Consider the following 14372-nt stretch of genomic DNA (forward strand, 5'->3'; position numbering starts at 1 on the left):
AGCCTTTGGAGGTAATAGACTAACCAACTCCTTCGCCCTCACAAACCTCACAGATAAGGAGAACCGCATCATCAGGCAAATTCTCCCTTTATCAAAAGTCTCTGGGGAAGCAGGTTCTCCTCTCTCCCAAGGAATTTATGTCTGGCCAGGCAGTCTTTCTTTTCATCTTGCGCCCAGGTGGGAAGCAGTTAAGTTTTTTACCCTGCCCCACACATGACACCAATCTTTCTCCCCAAGCCTTTGCACACAAGCACACAGCATATACCTAAGACCTGAAGACACTGCCTAATGCTTATAATTTATTCTCCCCCAAGCATCTTTGTGTGAAGAAGGCCTGCCCAGTAAAGACAAAACTCTACCGCAGTCACAACTTCCACTCCTCCACACTGACATCATGTGCATGGATATTTAGGAAAGGCATGTGTCTAAAGAAGGCACCTCCACTCCCTTCATTTTCTCCTGACAGCCACAGGCTCTCTTCTCTCTCTGCCCAGAAAGGCATCTGTCCTACGCAGCTTGGAACCTCACTTATTCACCATTACAGCCTGCGATTTTATTATACAAGGAGTTTATTGCTGGCCTAATTAGTTTCAAACTGGGCATTCCAGCTGAGGACACCTAAAAAACATCTGGTGGAAGGAGCGAGAATGAGTCCTCGCTCTGAGCTGGTTACGGTTGGATTTCTGCATAACTCTGGTCTCTTGCGCCCGGCGCAAGTTGTCTTTGGAAAAGTAACTGAAAAAATAAGGAAACGGTTTCTTCTTTGTGGGAAAGGAGTCATCTTGTCACGGAGGATCCAACAACGTCTTAAAGTGGACGTGCTTGGACTGTGTATATTTTTTCACAAACGCCTGGGGTCTCCATAGCTTGCTCACCCTAACTCAAAATGTGCTTAGTTACAACACAGAGCCTTTTTGCTGAGGGCTTTTCCATTCTCCCCACAGCAGCTAGCATTTTATCAATTTATCCATCTGGAACAAAGTTTGCAATCTCTTACGTGCAATTTAAAGCAGAAGTAATACCACATATTTGAAACAGCGTGTCTTGGGCGTTTTTGCCAAATGGTAATCCTATAACAAGTCAACAAATCATACCTCTTTATGATGTGTTTAATGCAACACAAAAGACATGAAAAGAAGATTCTAAAACTTACGCGATTAAAACTTTTTTAAAAATCCTAAAGTATTTGGATACACATCTTTTTATTTTATTTTATATTTCCTATAGTTTTCTGATATTGGAGGATTGATTTATGTGTTGATAGAGTATTCTACACATGGTCACTACACCAGGTGAGCTATTTTAAGACAGAAAAGAAAACTGCCAATTCCTTTCAGATCAAATAGTGAATAATATTGTGAAGCTAAAGTTACAAGAGAATGGGGACATATAAATTGCTTTAAAGTAAAAAACGTTCAGGCTCTTTTGGACCTAACCACATTGGTCTATTCACAATGGCAAAAGTTAAGAGTTTCCTACGAGGCAAGGAGATTTTTTAATACCAACACGATTTAATGCTTAGTCAAAAGCAAGATTCAAACCACTATCATTTGTTATTTGTTATATAAATTATAGAAGAACTTACCCAAGCGTGAGAGTGTCTAAATGCAGAGATATGTAAAGGATGAAGGGGCTTAAGGTGATGAAGAAAGAAAAGTGGAAAAAAATGAACATTTATCGAGTAAAATTGTGAAAGATTCTTTCATAAAGATTATTTTGAAAAAGAGGTTCTCTCTCTCCTCCCTCTTTCTCTTTCTTTGTGTACCTCTTTTTTGTGTGTAAGCAGGATGGTTATACGTGTATGTTAGTTGGTAACAAATGGGTCATAGTCTGGTAAGGTGCTTACTAGTTCTGTATCTATTATGGTCACAGACATTTCACTCAATCAAGAAACGGCTCATGAAATTAATAGATTCGGCTTGAAATACAATTGTCCACTGGTTATAATTTCCTTTGTAAGGGATCTCCCTAACTCAAACATAATTCAGTGCTCAAATTCTTACATGATGTTTGTAAATCATCCCCCTGCCCCTCCACCCTCGCTAACAGCTAGACTCCGATGTTCACCTCTTCCACTGCACCTCGTAATTAAAAGGTACCTCTTACCAGGGGTGATTTATACCTCCACGTTATATTTTTAAAAGTAATTAAAGATTACATAGCATTTCGGGGAAAGGGGAAAGAAAAGAAAAGGGTATCCATAAAAAGACCGATCCAGCATCGGTCTTGCTTTTTAAAAAGAATTCAGAGCGCGGCAGGGTGCACGCTGTCAACTCTCAGTCACGACTTCGGGGAAGTAGGAACCTCGCACTGCAAAAGGCGCTTCCAGTTCAACAGCTGAGAAAAGCGCACTGAGGATTTTGCGATAGGGGTGGTACGTTCACCAGTCACGCTTTCCTAGTATTCTTTGAGTTTATAAACTATTTATTGGGGGGCCGGGGGAGGCAGGAATATATTGAAGGAGCTTGGGCCAGCACGGCCGGCCGTTTAACCTCCAGACTTCATGACTAAAAAACAATTCCATTTCCCACTTTCTCCCATTACAACGAAACCCTTGCCGCCTTCTAAACACACTTCGGATGCAAATTTTCCTAAGTTTCAACTCTACCCGCAGCAGGCACCAGGATTCCCTGCCCCGGTTCAAAGCCCCAGACCTGGACCAGAGCGGGCCGAGCGCAAATGGACTTTTGAAAAGTAATGTATCAATAGCCAGAAGGCAAAGGCTCAGCGGGCCGTTCCAGCCCCATCCCAGGATTCCAGCGGTTGGCTCTGCTTCTTAGTTACCCCATAAACACCACCTGAGGGCTTGAGTTTGTGGAATGGGGGAGCGCCCCTTATCGCGAACCTCCGGGACCATAAATCGAACAAAACGCCAAGGACCTAGCCGCGTCTACACCGCCTGCGCGCCATGCACTTGTCCCGCGCGCGGGAGAGCAAACTTCAGGCTCGTTGCCCCAAAGCGCAAGGGGAAACTGGGGCCCAGAGCCTGGGAGAGCCTTTCCCGAGGGGTGGCTCTGCTGCTGTCCCCTCTGCCCTTGTGCCTTCGTGGCCCTGGGAGGCCCGTGCGCCCCAGAACGCCCCGACAGCTGCGGAGGCCCCGCTCGGCGAGTGGCGGAAAGAGGCGCAAGGCGAGGGGGTCCCGGTGAACAACCCCCACCCCACCCGGCGAATCCCGGCGGGCGGCCTGGGGTGGGCGCCGCGGGCGGTACTCACCGCGCGCAGTGGAGAGAGCGCCCCGACGCGGTGCAGGCGGGCGGGCCGGTGCGGGTCCGAAGAGGCCGGGCTGACTGCGGCGGGCACGTTGCTGTCTCTGCCGCTGCCGCTGCCTCCGCCTCCTGGGCTGCCGCGGCTGCTGCCTGCTCAGGGAGGACCGGCCCCTTCCCCTCCCTGGGCCGGGCCCTCCCTCTGCCCCCGCCCGGGTCCCCGCGCCGCTGCGTGGGCGCGTGGGGGCGCCGAGGCGCGACGCTGGGCTCCGCGGGCGCACACACCCGGCGGCTGGACGCGGGGCGCGGGGCTCTGGCCCTGCAGCTGCCGCCGCGCCGCTTCCTGCGCCTGCAGCCGAGCAGAGCGCGCTTGCTCTCGCTGGTCCGGGAGGCCAGGGCCCAGCCTCCTCCCCACCCACCGACACCCCGCACCTCCTCCCTCCCCGGGGCAGCACATCCTCCCTGCAACCCAGGCATGACCCCTGTGAAAGGAACGACGGCTCGGAGAGGACCTCGATAGTGACAATAACATTCATTCACTCAACCACCCATTCATTCATTCAAAATATATTGAGCATCTACTGTGCCAGGTACCAGTCCTGAGAGACTCAGCTAGAGCAAGACAGACTAGTTTTCTGCCCTCCCGGAACTTACATTCACATGGAGAGACAAACCGTAAACAAATAACCAAGTAAAGAAGCAAGACAGTTTCAGAGAGTTACAGTTACAAGGAGAAAAATATATATACATATCTGCTGTTGGGGAGTGGAGGAGAGGCGGTCATTTTAGCTCGAGCAGTCAGGGAAGACCTCTCTGAGGAGGTGACATCTGAATTATGAGGAAGTGCCACTGGTGTGGTATTTAGGTGAGAACGGTTCAGGGGTCTCCCCTATGTTGCACCCATTTTACAGCTAAGGAAACTGAGGTCTCAAGAGCTTAACTGGTTTAGTGAAGGTGAGAGGTATAGCCCCCTCCAACTACATGCCCAAATCAAGGCACCCCACTTACTCCATCCTCTCATAGCCACCCCCCTTTTGGTCTCCCTGACAACAAACTGTGTTAATTGGAGTCTATGCAGTCTTTCCTACCCCGTCACCCACTCTCTAATGTCTATGAATTCCACTGTGGGATACTCAGGATGCTTCAGTCCAAAAGCAAAATCAACCACTGTCATTTGTTAAGTGCAGTAAAAGACAGGGCACCCAGGTGAATCTGAATTTCAGAGAATCGAGGAATCAGTTACAGTACATATCTTATGTGATAGGTTGTATGTACTTATATTTACAAAGCATTTTTTGTTCCTCTGAAATTCCAGTTTAACTGGGTGTCCTATATTTATACTTGCAACCTTAAGCTCATCCAATGCCCAACTCTTCCTTAACTCATGTAATCCCCGAGAGAGACCCCAAGGTAGCTGCTGTCAGCACACTCATTGAACAAATGAGCAGGTCCAGGCTCAAAGAAGGCAGAAAGTGACTGAGCCAGAAATGAAATTCAGGCCTGGCTGACTCCAAAGCCCTTGCTCTTGAGCCGTAATCTTCAATTCCAGTTGTAAGGTTATAGGGAAGCTGATGGAGGTTAAGTTCTTGGGCCCCTGACTTGCTTGGACCCCTTTCTAAGGGGACTCAGAAAAGTGTTCAGATGGTTGCTTGTTGATGTAAAGCTTACAAAAGTCCTTTGCTTTGGACCTTTGGCTGCAGGCAGTAGAGATTGCTCTCTTTCCACTCCGATTCCCCACCCCCAACCGTGATGTCGGGTGGCTGCTGGCATTTTGGAGGAAAGTTGAGTTGGGAATTTTGTGATGTTTGTGGTAATTTTCAGCTTCTTAAAATTTGAATTTGTTGTGGTTTTTTTTTCTTAATTTAAAGAAATAATCATTTTCTTATCTAATCTTGGACTCATAATTTTGTACTATTTTTCTTGAATAGGGGCTGCAAATTGCACATGTTATCAGGCCTCATCATTCCTGGACCCACCTCTGGTCATAGCTTACTCCTCTTTCTACTCCCCAAACTTGAAACAGAGGCAAATGTATTCAGTAAACATGGTTGTTCTCTTCCTGGGGCCTGCTGCGGTAGGCTTGGAGATGGCTCTGCTTCTGGCTTCTAGAAGCGGAATGTACATGTGTACTTGGCCTTGATTTTCTCATCACCAAAGTGAAGATAACAGTACTCATCTTATACTATTAGTGTGAAAATTCACTGAGCTCATGCTTATAAAACACTTTCTACTATGACTGCAGCTGGCACTAGCAATTGCTCAACAAATATTATTACTGTACACACAGCTTCACTTCCCATAGTATCTTTGCTAAGTGCTCCAAGCCATTATAAATTGAGCCCTTAATGACCTCCAGAGGTGTTTAATTTGTCTTGGCCTATGGACTTTAATTTTTTTTCTAAAGGAATACACTGGAATAGAAAATATCAAGTGAATTGTACGTGATAAGAATATATATACATACATATACATGTATAGTCACATGTATACATATGATCCCCTATATATAGTTACATGTATGCATATATTCCCCAATTTATGATGGTTTCACTTAATGATTTTTTGACTTTATGATGATGTGAAAGTAATGTGTGTTCAGTAGAAACCATAATTGGGATACCTATATGACAATTCTGTTTTTCACTTTCAGCAAAATATTTGATAAATTTTGTGAGATATTCAAAACTGTATTATAAAATGGGCTTTGTGTTAGATGATTTTGCCCAACTGCGAGGTAATGCAAGTGTTCTGAGTGCATTTAAGGTAGGTTAGGCTGAGCTGTGATGTTCAGTAGGTTAGGCGTATTAAATGCATTTTGAACTTAGGATATTTTCAATTTACAATGGAGAGATATATATGTATATATGTATACATATATCATATATACATATATACACACACATATATCTGCATCTATATCTATATCCATATCTATGTCTGTATCTTTGGCCAGTATGTGAAATGTTTCTTCCTGTGGCTCATGGGGAAAAATCTTGAACACTTGTTAACCAAAGGTACCCCATAGAATGCAAAGGGTTCATCTATTTCCTTCATACCATTTTACTCCTTCCCCAGAATCTGGCCCATTATTTCATAAATTGCAGACACACCCCAACGCCCCTGAGAGATAAGCAGGAGGCAGGTGCTTATTAATTTTATTTTTCCTTCTTTTAGTGCTGTGATTCTCAACTCTGGGTACACAGAATCTCCAGGGAGAGCTTTTAAAAATCCCCATGCTGAGGCTCCATCCTAGACCAATTAAACCAGACTCTGGGATGGAAAAGTGGCATCAGCCTTTTTTTTTTTTTTTTTTTTTTCTGAGATGGAGCCTCACTCTGTCGCCCAGGCTGGAGTGCAGTGGTGTGATCTTGGCTCACTGCAACTTTTGCCCCCTGGGTTCAAGCAGTTCTGCCTCAGCCTCCCAAGTAGTTGGGATTACAGGCATGCGCCACCATGCCCAGCTAATTTTTGTATTTTTAGTGGAGACAAGGGTTCTTCATGTTGGCCAGGCTGCTCTTGAACTCCTGACCTCAAGTGATCCACCCACCTCGGCCTCCCAAAGTGCTGGGATTACAGGCATGAGCCAACATGCTTGGCGGACATCATCCTTTTTTAAAGCTCCCTAGGTGGTTCCAATATACAGCAGAGAAGAGAATCCCCATCTTTGGGAGAGTAAAACCTTGACCACAGAGTCACAACAGATGAGCAGAAGCTGATAGGACTTAAGGTCCCCAATCCTTATTCACAACCCTGAAAATTCAGCCACCTTCCTATGTAGAAGCACCCCCTTTCTGTCTCTTCCCTTGCTATCTCCTTGTTAAGTATTTGTCCTCATTTGATAACAACCAGCAAAATAATCCCAAACAAAATTTGAAAGTGCTAAGCCATAAAGCAGATTCTTTGTGGTGTAGTCCACAGGCATGCCTACCTTGGAGTAAAAGACATTCCCCCCTCCTCCCCCAGTCTTCCACATAAATGCCCTCTAAAGCCAGAAAACCACATTAATTTTGAAAACTATGAACCTCACAATATATCCAATGTATGTATATTCATTGTAGGATATGTATATACATATCCTACAAACACACATGTGAATTCTATGTGACAAATCATGCCTTTTTTCTAAACACATTCCTTTCTCACCTGCAAAGATCACCTCTACAGAAAAAGCATTCAATTTTTTAAAATACATTCACTTAAACCTTGGCTCTTTCCAAAAAGGATTTGAGGCAACATACAAAACCATATATATGGCAGCAGAATAAAGAAAACAAGAAAAGCAGATAACTGGCAAACAGGAAAGAAAACGCAAGAAAGTCAAGGTAAGGTTTGCACACAAAATGTGGACTAGAAGGTCCTGGACACTTGTCATTGGAGAACTAAGAATTAGATGCTGAGCTTCCAGGCAGCCAGTGCAAGGACAGAAATGTGATCAATTACATCAGTGGCTTTCAAACTTTTCTTTATTTAAAATCTAGCATGTATAGAAATTCAGTATGGAAAAAGGAGGTGAAGGATCCCAGCCACAGCCTTATGCCTAACCCCTTTCTCCTGTAGGTAGGTGAAAAGATCTTGAAGGAACCCGCAAAGCTCTGCAGAGTCAAGACTAAAAATCGTGGATTTCAAAGTGCTCCATAGTGTTCATGATTCTTTTTGTTTTGTTTTGTTTTGTTTGTTTTTGAGGCAGAGTTTCACTCTTGTTGCCCAGGCTGGAGTGCAGTGACACAATCTTGGCTAACCGCAACCTCTGCCTCCTGGGTTCAAGCGATTCTCCTGCCTCAGCCTCCAGAGTACCAGGATTACAGGCATGCGCCACCACGCCCAGTTAATTTTTGTATTTTTAGTAGAGCCGGGGTCTCACCATGTTGGCCAGGCTGGTCTCGAACTCCCGACCTCAGGAGATCCACCTGCCTTGGCCTCCCAAAGTGCTGGAATTACGGACGTGAGCCACCACCGTGCCTGGCCAGTATTCATGATTCTTAATTCCTCTGTGAGAAAGAAACCAAATGACTTGGGCAAATCAGAGCTTTGCCTGATATTGATACGGGAGAGAAATTTTCTCATGGGTCTTTACAAAAAAGGCAGTATATGATACCGTGTGCATGTGGGGACGGGCAGAGGCTTTTTGCAAACGTTAAAAAAAAAAAAAAAGTAAAAAAGACAGACACAGAGAGAGAAATCTCACATCCTTCCTAACCCAATAAGACAAATACAGGGATGCTTCCAATGTCTCTTCAGTAAGTAGTTTCCCAATAAAATGACTTTGTTTTTAATACTCAAACTTCCTAGAAGGCACATTTCTCACAATTATCAGATGAATATTTATAAAGAAAAACTGATATTTGTATCCCCCAAATTAGATTCAGAATCTCCATCAAAACATCATGCAGGAAAAGCAGCATGTCAACTACCATTGAGAGAATATCAGAATCACATTTAGAAAAGTGCACCAAGAAGCAATGAAAGGGACATGCAATCAGATGTAGGGGTGTTGCCACAAACAAACCAATTATTTGTTGAAAACTTTCCTGATGATTTGGTGATCAGGAAGCTATGTTTTAAATATTTTATATCCTAACACACTGCTTTGATACTTGTAGACATTTGCTGTGGTTTGAATGTATCCCCTCCAAAATTCAGGAGTTGAAACTTAATGACCAATGTGATGGAATTAAGAAGTGATTCCAGGCCGGGCGCGGTGGCTCACCCCTGTAATCCCAGCACTTTGGGAGGCCGAGGTGGGCAGATCACGAGGTCGGCAGATCGAGACCATCCTGGCTAACACGGTGAAACCCCGTCTCTACTAAAATATACAAAAAATTAGCCGGGCGTGGTGGCGGGCGCCCGTAGTCCCAGCTACTCGGGAGGCTGAGGCTGGAGAATGGCGTGAACCCGGGAGGCGGAGCTTGCAGTGAGCCGAGATCGCGCCACTGCACTCCAGCCTGGGCAACAGAGTGAGACTCCGTCTCAAAAAAAAAAAAAAAAAAAAAAAAGGAAGTGAGTCCTTGAAGAGGTGATTAGGTCATGAGGGTTCCTCCCTTGTGAATGGGATTCAGGCCCTTCTTAAAGAGGCTTACTTCCTCTTCTCCTTTGGAGGACACACCAACAAGTCGCCATGTTGCAAGCAAACAGCAGCTCTCACCACACAACCAAACCTGCCGGCAACTTGATCTTTAACTTTTCATCCTCCAGAACCATAAGAAATAAGTTTCTGTTCTTTATAAAATACCAGAATCTCAGGTATTTTGTTATGGCAGAGCAAACAGACTAACTAAGACAGCTTTTTAAGTGCTTAGTTCTATTTTAAGAGAGTGAGCTGAGATCGTGCTACTGCACTCCAGCCGGGACAACAGAGTGAGACTCTGTCTCAAAAAAAAAAAAAAAAAAAGAAAAAAAAAAAAGATAAATTACACTTCATCAAAGTTAAAAACTTTTTTGCTGCAGAGAACATTATCAAGAAAGTGGGTCAGCACTTGGGGAGGCCAAGGCGGGAGTATCTCTTGAGCCCAGGATCTCGAAGAGGTGATTAGGCCATGAGGATGGGGGTGTTGGGGGCTTGGGTTGACCTGTCATGCATTATTATTTTTCCCATTTAAAACAATGGGAAATCTACTCTTGGGTGCATTTTCTGGCAGAGCATCAGAACTTCAGGATCACCAATGTTCCGTGGGAGAGGTTTATTCACTCATGTGATGAGGGACGTTTGAGACACCCAGGCATGTTGCTCCTTCTGCCTGCATCACCCCTTCCTGACATAGTCCTGTGGTTTTCACCCTCACTCCATTCAGGTCTCTGCTCAAATGCCTCTACCCCAGAGAGGCCCTGACCACCCTGTTTAAAACAGCATTCTTCTCTAACTGTTCTTCCTCCGTGTCCTCCTCACCCAGCTCCATGCTGGCCCTCTCAGCTAAGCACAAGAATCTCTACCCCTCACCTCCTGGCCATTTCCTTCCAAGATCTGTCACTTTGTGCATTCTCTTCTCCCAAGAGAGTAAAAGCAAATAGAATGAAGCCGGAAGGCTTATTAATACATTTGACTTGTCTTTTTGCTTGGCTTTTAGCTGGATATATGTCTTGGATGGTGAATGGAGTCAACTGATCTCAGCGTGCATCAGTGGAATTATCTTGGAAGCAAGGACTGAGAGACATCAGAGGTCTCCAGAACTCAAACGGATATTGTTCTAAATTCTAGAAGATTTTGTGGTCCTGAAGACATAAGGAGTACCTGAAGAGACTATAGGAGTCCCTCAAGGTCAGAGGTCTAGAGAGCTTTGGAGAGAGGGACACTTTTGAGAGTGAAAGGAGCATTAATAACAGCGTAAACTAAGATTGTCCCCAGCAAACTGGGACAGATGGCCTCTCTGCCTGGAACCGCCTTTGCAAAATTATGACTGAGACAGTGAAAGAGATCTAACTTAACCATCTTGCTTCTAACCTCCAATTCTGTTATAAGGAATCTATATTATAAGGAATCTATCCTTATAAGGAATCTATATTATAAGGAATCTATCTGTATAACAGAATCTATAACAGATATATGAAAATGTGTCTGATACATGTGGTGGATTTCTGCCAATCTATAGCTTGCCTTTTATTTTCTCAATTTTGTCTTTTGAAGAATGATAGTTTTAAATTTTGATGTCATCCAATGTATCAATATTTTCTTTCACGGTTTGTACTTTTTGTGTTTGAAGAAATCTTTGCCTACCCCAAGGTTGCAATGATTTCTTCTTATGTTTTCTTCTAGAAGTTATATATATATATATATATATTTTTTTTTTTTTTTTTTTTTTTTTTTTTTTTTTTTTGAGACAGAGTCTGGCTCTTTTGCTGAGGCTGGAGTGCAGTGGTGCGATCTTGGCTCACTGCAACTTCTGCCTCCTGGGCTCCTGGGTTCAAGCGATTCTCCTGCCTCAGCCTCCTGAGTAGCTGGGATTACACCTACACATATTATACACACACATACAAGGAATCTATTTTATAAGGAATCTATCCTTCTAACAGAATCTATAACAGATATATGAAGATGCGTCTGATACATGCATTGTACATGTTCTGAGTACCAAAGACCTGTGATGTATCAGAAGTATCTTCTGAATCTATAAGGAATCTATAACAGATCTATGAGGAACTTTTACAACTCAACAATTAAGAAGACTATTAACTCAATTTTTAAAATGGGCAAAGATTTCAAACCAGCACTTCAAAAAGAAGATATACAAATGACCAACAGGCACATAAAGAAATGCTCAACATTAATAATCAAGGAAATGCAAATTAAACTCTAATAAAATACCACCATGTATTCAATATATTGGCTAACAAAAAGATTGGCCAGACCAAGTGCTGGCAAGATGTAGAGTAACTAGAACTCTCATTCATTGCTAGTGGGAATGTCAAATGGCGTAACCACTTTGCAAAACAGTTTGGCAGTTTCTTTAAAAGTTAAACATCCCTCTGCCATCTGACCCAGCTATTTGACACCCAAGAGGAAGGAAAACACAAATCCACACAAAGACTTGACTTGTACACGATTGTTAATAGCAAGTTTGTTTGTAACAGCCCAAATCTAGAAACAGCTTAAATGTCCATCAGCAGGTAAATGAATAAACAAATTGTGGTATATCCATGCAATAGATGACTATCAAATGATAAAAAAGAATGAACTATTGATACACATATAATGCGGATGGATGTCAAAACCATGATGTTGAGTGAAAAAGGCAGAACCTTCCCTACCAAAAAAAGAATCATGACTCCATTTATGTAAATTTTTTTTTTTTTTTTTTTGAAACAAGGTCTCACTCAGTCACCCAGGCTAGAGTACAGTGGCGTGATCTCAAGATCTCAGCTCACTGCAACCTCTGCCTTTTGGGTTCCAGCGATTCTCCAGCCTCAGCCTCCCGAGTAGCAGGGGCTACGGGCTTGTGCCACCACACCCAGCTAATTTTTGTATGTTTTGTAGAGACAGGTTTCACCATATTGGCCAGGCTGGTCTCGAACTTCTGACATCAGGAGATCTGCTCACCTCAGCCTCCCAAAGTGCTGGGATTACAAGTGTAAACCACTGCGCCTGGCCCATTTATGTAAACTTCTTAAACATGTAAACTAACATATCGTGACACAAAGCAAATCAATGATCATCTGTGGGTGGGAGTGGAGGGACGAATGGATTACAGAGGGGCACAGAGAAACTGGTAGGGGTGACGGAAAAGTCCAATGTCTTGATTGTGGTGATGGTTTCATGGTGTATATGTCAAAAATGATAAAAAACTTAACACTTTAAGTATTTCCAGTTTATTGTACTTTAATTATATGATCAATACAAATATGAAAATATTGTGATATGGTCATATGAGTTTCTTCATTAATGCATTAAATAACAGGATCTAGCAGCAAGCTAATTTTAAAGTTAGTGCTGCCTAGAAAAGTTATTTTGAGATACAACAACCATAATGTGACATAAAAATCACCTGTAATCCCAGCACTTTGAGAGGCCGAGGTGGTTGGATCACCTGAGGTCAGCAGTTGGAGACCAGCCTGGCCAATGTGGCAAAACTCTATCTCTACAAAAAAATACAAAAAAATTAGCTGAACATGGTGGCACACACCTGTGATTCTAGCTACTTGGGAGGCTGAGGCAGGAGAATCGCTTGAACTTGGGAGGTGGAGGTTGCAGGGAGCCGAGATTGCGCCCCTGCACTCCAGCCTGGGCAACAGAGCAAGAAATCCATCTCAAAAACAAACAAACAAAACAAAAGCAAAACCTGTCATTTCTATTGGTGACAGAGTCACAGGTCCTCTTAACACAATTGTGGTTTGTTGTTTGTGTTCATATGTGAAGAGAATGCCAAATTTCAGTTAGAGGTTGGGGAGAGTAGAAATACTTTTTTTTCCATCCAAGTTCACGAACCCTCTTAATTGTATTCACAAACCCCACATTAAAAAGTCTAGTTGGAAGCAACCTTAGGTACCCCGAAATATGATAATCTCCCAGGAGGGAAGCACCTTTAAACTCCAGGAATATTTAAAGTTATTTATAGGAATGTCCTACATGGGAAAGTGATTTTATCAGTAAGCATGTGTAACAGAGATAAGATTCGGAACTAAACATGGAAATATTTGACAGATTCAGCATCACTGAATTACTATTCTTTTTGTTAAAAAAGAATCATTTATATTTAACAATTTACATACTTTAAGAGCCTTATGTTTAGGAGGCTTCGGTCTGTAAGAACAACATGTTGGTCAAACTTGTTAATCGTAATTTAAAATGGAATCAAATCATTGCTCAAATGTGCCGTTTTAAAACAGAAATCTCACTAAGTCAACATGTAACCACTGGAACATTTAAGAGTTTAAGATTTGTAGAAACGTGATTTATGAGATTTATAAGTGCTTACCTGAGAAAGCAGAAGTGTTGGACAGTTGAAGTACTTGAAAACAAAGTCCAGAATATCAAATTTAGAAATGCAGCTTAAAATATTTGAAAGCATTTAAATGTTAAACGTTTGAAGGCTAAGTTTATAAATGAGACCAAATATGAATCAATGACATTCTCAAACACGGTGACTGATTTTTGTTATTCTATTCTTATAATTGGAACCACAGATTTGAAAAGGAAACATTAAAACTCAAGAGGAAAACTAGGTTTGGTAAATTGCAACTTTAGTCATTCAAAATTATTTCCTAGAATGTGTGTATAGCTTATGCTGTATACAAAACCACCCAAACTCATACACGACAGTGTGGATGATTGAAAATGAACAAACACATGACATTCGGGGTCCTTCCCTCCTCCTGTGTTTATTTTTGACCTAAGCAGCCTAAGTGTCCCTCCTGTCCCCTGTCTGGGCCTCTGCCAGTGAGGAATTAGCCACAAACACAAGAAAATTCTTTTCAGTGACCTAAGAAGACGAAAGGTCATTCATTATACTGGGCTTAGGAGCAAATTTAAAATACTGAACCACTTAATTTTTCAAAACAGAGGAATCTAAACAAATGCTCAACTGGTGAACAAATGTGCATTCATTGCCAAAACCCCAGTTGGTTTGGACAGCATTTTTTCCCTGGTTCCTTCAGCAGAACTGAATCCCTTGGCCTGCCCTCTCCAACAGTGTAGACAGATCCCAAAGGGGGGAAACATAGCTGTACCGTAAGCATTTTTTA

General features: G+C 42.9%; 1 protein-coding gene across 2 annotated transcripts in view; it reads right to left on the reverse strand.

Moving 5' to 3' along the window:
* The window catches only part of EYA2 (EYA transcriptional coactivator and phosphatase 2), a 309580-nt gene extending 306013 nt beyond the window's left edge, over positions 1 to 3567 (reverse strand). For both annotated transcript variants that reach the window (XM_025400344.1, XM_025400343.1), the window contains exon 1: positions 3214 to 3567. The gene's annotated coding sequence lies outside the window, so the exon portion shown is untranslated. The remainder of the gene's footprint in view (positions 1 to 3213) is intronic.
* Positions 3568 to 14372: the final 10805 nt, after the last annotated feature.

The sequence above is a fragment of the Theropithecus gelada genome, chromosome 10 (genome assembly GCF_003255815.1).
Source record: "Theropithecus gelada isolate Dixy chromosome 10, Tgel_1.0, whole genome shotgun sequence".
NCBI classification, from domain to species: Eukaryota; Metazoa; Chordata; class Mammalia; order Primates; family Cercopithecidae; genus Theropithecus; species Theropithecus gelada.